Source organism: Cebus imitator, unplaced genomic scaffold (assembly GCF_001604975.1).
Source record: "Cebus imitator isolate Cc_AM_T3 unplaced genomic scaffold, Cebus_imitator-1.0 Scaffold18, whole genome shotgun sequence".
In the NCBI taxonomy this organism is placed as follows: Eukaryota; Metazoa; Chordata; class Mammalia; order Primates; family Cebidae; genus Cebus; species Cebus imitator.
Window position 1 is genome coordinate 685,009 of NW_016107333.1, and position 5,327 is coordinate 690,335.

Genomic DNA, 5,327 nt, shown 5'->3' on the forward strand with positions numbered 1-5,327 from the left:
AAAAAAAAAAAAAAAACATAGTTACTGTCTCATTCATTCACTGCAAGTGTCCATGATGAAATAGGGGTAATGGTCAGAGACAGAGATGAAAACAGTTCCTTGGCCTGGAACTTACAGTCTGGGCCACTTTTGTACCTCTAGAATCCATACCAGGAAAACCTGAATGGAAGAATGTCAGAAACTAGGACATCCTTGAAGTTATAAAGCCACACAGCTGTTAATATTATTTCTGCCAAGCTATCTCAAACTTAGCTGAGAGAGAGAAATGGAAACTCTTTGGCTGAAAGAGCATGAAAATTACAGATTTTGTTCTGATCTGTTATCAGAGACCATTGAGTTTGCTTTATTTCTATGTTCTAGTTTCTACTAGGAATTTTAATAGTTTCAAATTTCTGGTTTGTATTTCAATAACCTCTTTTTACCCTTCTTGTCTCACTGGTTTTTCTGTGTATGTGTAGTTCTGGTGAAAATGAATTAGGAAAGGAGACTGATGAGATTGGATAACTCAGCATCCTAAAATGTTTTCTCATGAAGTGATGATGTGCTGCTTCTTTCATAGGACTGAAATGCAACTCCAAAAGCAACATGCGACCCTTTAAAGATGCTTGTGGGACTGCATAAAGTGAAGAGGGAAACTGGAGAAAACAATGAAGTAAGGAAAAAGTATGTTTTCCGGGTAAACAGCATGCTTCTGAGCTTTCACAAGTTTCTTGCTATAGTAGTTACCACACCTTTGTAATGCATAAGTGTTTATAGTCATATTTAGTCTTTGCATTGCTATTAAACATTATTTATTTTCTCTTCCCTTGTTTTGTATTGCTGAACTCTTTGATCAAATGATTCTTTTTTGGATTAATCTAAAAATCTGCATTGAGTCTACAACTTAGATGATTCTTCAATCATTTAATAGGAATGTGTTATATAGGTTGACCATTGAGATCATAAGAGTATCCTGTGTTGTGTCTCTGTGATGTGTAGGGTGAGTCAAAGTGTCAGCTTTTAGTCTGAGTGCAGAACTTACACTTGATTGACTTGAAAAAACTAGAAAACTAGTTTGTATACAATCAATTATTCAAGCTGTATTCTCAGATTACAATATATGTGGCACTACAACACATCTCTGGGATCTGTGGAATAGGAAATCTTTGAAAAAAATAACTAGTGTATTTAATGATAGGCATATATTCACAGCATACTGTTACATTAAAAAGTAGTTACAAAACATATTACAATTTAAATCGTGAAAACTCTTTTTAATGCGAAATACGGAAGACAAAGCAGACTAGCAAACAATCATCATAAATATAGACATAGCCTACAGTTGATAAAATAGATATGCTTTAGTAAGCTTTTTAAATAAACCACATCTTTTACATTATTTTCCATTATTTAAAAAACTTTCTTGGCTGGGCACAGTGGCTCGTGCCTGTAATCCCAGCACTTTGGGAGGCCGAGCCTGGTGGATCACAAGGTCAAGAGATGGAGATCATCCTGGCCAACATGGTAAAACCCCATCTCTTGTAAAAATACAAAAAAAAAAAAAAAAATTAGCCAGGCGTGGTGGCCGGCTCCTGTAGTCCCAGCTACTCAGGAGGCTGAGGCAGGAGAATTGCTTGAACCCAGGAGGCCGGAGGTTGCATTGAACCGAGATCGTGCCATTGCACTCCAGCCGGGGCAACAAAGTGAGGCTCTGTCTTAAAAAAAAAAAAAAAAAAAGAAACTTTCATCAGTAAGCCGAATAGAAATTTTTAGAAAGAGAGAAAGAAATAGAGGCAAAGTCATTGATGATATGTGATGCTAGAAGTTCTGTACAACTTCCTTATACAACTCTATGGCAACATCTCTCTCCTTCTCCACAAGCCTGGCAACCACTAGCCCATGGGAATTTTCTCACAAGTGTAACTTCTGGAATTTTATGTCTTGTGGTGGGCGTTTTCCCTATGCTTCAGTAATGGATTGCTGCAGGCCTAATATTGGCTGTATGGTATATTCCACCTTGATCATTATTTAACTTTGAGTCTTAAAGATGAGTAAAACTGTTTAGTGGCTTTATATATCAATCCTCTAAACTAAAAATGTCATAAGACACATTTTTCATGTACACATCTTCTAGTGCTCACTCTTATACTGGTCTCTTGGCTTTATCACATTGGTCTCTTGGCTGTGCTTCAGTCAGCCCACAAACATTACTGTTTTGGAGCCATTGTTCTTGTTCCCTCTGCCTGGAATCATCTTCTCCCAGATAGTCATATGGCTACTGGCTACTCCCCTCCTTCTTCAGGTTTCTGCTCCAAAGTTGCCCTATCAAAGATGCCTTCTATGGTATCCTCAATTGAAAATGATACCTTACCATACCCTGGAATCACTCTATCCTTCTCTGTTTTTTTCTATAGCATTTATCACCATCCAGCCACTGTAGATACATTTGAGTGGCAGTGTCTCTGCCATCCCTTCATACCCAGTACCTTCCCTGCCTGAACTCCTCATTGAGGGCAAGACCTTTATCCCCAGGATCTAAACCAGTGCTGGACAATAGATGCTCAGTAAGTATTTGTTGGGTGAATGAATGAAGCTTGCTTATGTTAGGAGGATTAAGGAGATTTGGAGATCATGTGATTGGATTGAAAATGATTAACAGGGAAAATGTTGTAGAGGAAGTATCTTAGACTGTATATTAAAAGCCTGATAAATAGCAGGGCTTAAAAATCATTGTCAAAGATAGTTCTTTGATCTAGAAGGTAATTTAGAGCCACTTTAGGAATATAAATAGCAGATCAGATATTTACACTAAAAAACCAGACATAAAATATTAAACAGAAATGTCTCAGTTGAACCACCTTTTTGTTAACCTCCCAATCTTTTACCATCAATTGTTACGATAAATTTAAAGTGAATCCACACCTTAGGTGATTTCTTCGATCATTTAATAGGAAATGATCTTACCTTCACAGACTCTGCGACAACTTGTTTTGGGGAAGGTGTGGGCATCAACATTTTAAAAGCTGCCCGGTGAATTTCTTGGGCACTCGAGCTTGAGGACCAGGTATACTATCAGTTTTTCTATGTTAATGATGACTGTGATTACTTTAAATTTATCATAACAATTTAACCTCCCAATCTTTTACCATCCATATGACCCAATTGGCAGTTATACTGTAATGGATGACATACGGATGGTAAAAGATTGGGAGGTTAACAAAAAGAGAGTGGTTCAGCTGAGTGGTGACCTGAAAGAAGAATACCATGGTCCGGGTAGAGGGAACAGGTGGACCCTAGCAATGCCTGTTGTGTTAGAGAACTGGTAGGATGGGGACATTGCATATGACTAGAGGTAGTAGTGGGGGAAGGTTAATGGGAAAGTCAAAGCCAAACTGGAGTCACCGAGAGTTTTTATATGTCAGTCTCTGTAGCTACTACCTGGTGACACCGAGCCAGCTTGTCTAACTCTAACTTACCTCATTTCTGCCAGTCTGCTTCTACCTATGAAGTATGATGTTTATTCTGCACATCATGTTTTTTCTCTTCCCCCTTTAAGGTCTTTTAAAATTAATCTTTCACTTTTAATGGCACATACCATCTGATTCAACAATTAATATAGCATTTCTAGAAATTTATCTTACATATGACCTCATACAGGTATGCAGGTAGTCCTAGAGTACCTCAGCCTCTATGAAATCCTCATGCATGCCTTGTACCTCATTAACACTCGGACAGAGAATAAATATCTATTGCTGCCATCGCTCTGTTGTGGCCATGTCTTGTCCCCCTCCACTGGTTCTTGTATTAACCCCCTACCTCTTTGCCTAAACTGCAGTGGACTAGAGACATTTGCACGGGAGCTAACTGTGTCTCCTCTCAGGTTTCTTCTTTTGAACAATTTGTTCCTTATGGCAGTCTTTTGCCTCCCATTTGTGAATATTATGAATGGTTATAGTAATACATTTTTACTTTGCATTTTTAAAAATATTTAGATAGTTAAATATATAGTAGTGGGTGTCTCTACTTGGCTGCACATTAAAATCACCTTAGAAGCTTTATAAAATACTAATCCCTGGTCTCACCCGCAGAGACTCTGAGACAGTTTGTTTTGGGGGAGGTGTGGGCATCAACATTTAAAAAGCTGCCCAATGAATTTTATGTGCACTCAAGCTTGAGGACCAGGAATACTATCAGTTTTTCTATATTAATGATGATCGTGGTCACTTTAAATTTATCATAACAATTTAAATGGTTCCTTTGTGTTTTATAAGTTTATAATGGTGTTATGTTAAAAAAGTATATATAGCATCTGCCTTTGTTGTATTTGTGTCTCATTCATTTTTATGTTGCATTTTGTTGGAACTTCGGATACTGTATTAACAGTGATGATAAACTGCTTATTTTGTGCTTATTTTTAATGACTGCGTAGCTTGTTTTTTCCCTTGAAGTATAATTGACATTTGGGTCAATAAGTAGGTACTCAATCAGAGTAAGAAAATATGTCTTTATTATTAGTTTTAGAATTTTAAAATTAAAAATAGGTGTTACATTTTAACAAATGAATTTTTAAAATTTCAATTGACATAAGTAAAAATTTAAATCTATTCCTAGATTCTATTTACTATTTTTTTAAATTTTTGAGCATAAATTCAGAGCAAGCTTTGTTTATAGTTTTCTCTCTTTCCGTTTCATTTAGCCAGTTTTAGGGTCAGATTAGTAGAATAATTAGATAACTTATATATTGACCTGTTTTTGGCATGATTTCTCTAACATGAATTGTTTTCTTCTGGAGACTATGAAAGAATTCACTAACTACTTTTTAGGGGTGTAGTTATTTTTCTTTTCTTTCTTTTTTTTTTTCCCAAGAACTCAGATTACAGCAATAAGAATGAGCTTGGAAAGTTATTTGATTTTTTTAAAGATGTTGGTCTAGTAGGTATTTTATTTTTGCCAGTGTTAGAATTTTACATTTTTAATTAAAAATATCTATTTAGTTTTGTCCAAATTTATTAACACACATATTCTCTTACAATTTTATTGCTTCTTTTTATGTCTTGTTTTTCCCATTTTATGTTTCCTTTTTTTTTTTTGTACTTACCAGTAGTATCAATTTTAGTCTGTTCACAACAACTTTTAGTTGAAATATAAAACTTTAAAAAGTACAGAAGGATGTAGTGAAAAATCAGTTTCCCATTCATTCTTATTCCTTGGGCAGATAGTTCCCCTCTTTAGGCAGCAGCTCCTGTCAGTTTCTTAACAATCCTTCAAAAGTTTTTTGGTTTTCACTTTCAAAATATCTAACATTTCTTTTTTTCTCTCTTTTTTAATAGAAATAGGTCTCAAGCTTA

General features: G+C 35.6%; 1 protein-coding gene across 5 annotated transcripts in view; it reads left to right on the top strand.

Moving 5' to 3' along the window:
- The window catches only part of ZHX3 (zinc fingers and homeoboxes 3), a 123,513-nt gene that overhangs the window by 45,091 nt on the left and 73,095 nt on the right, over window positions 1–5,327 (top strand). Inside the window, exons 2-3 of one of the 5 annotated variants that reach the window (XM_037732556.1) lie at window positions 560–663; window positions 2,394–2,543. The exons of 1 other annotated variant lie outside the window; for it this stretch is intronic. The gene's annotated coding sequence lies outside the window, so the exon portion shown is untranslated. The remainder of the gene's footprint in view (window positions 1–559; window positions 664–2,393; window positions 2,544–5,327) is intronic. 3 more of the 5 variants (XM_037732557.1, XM_017511910.2, XM_017511925.2) reach the window with 3 other exon arrangements.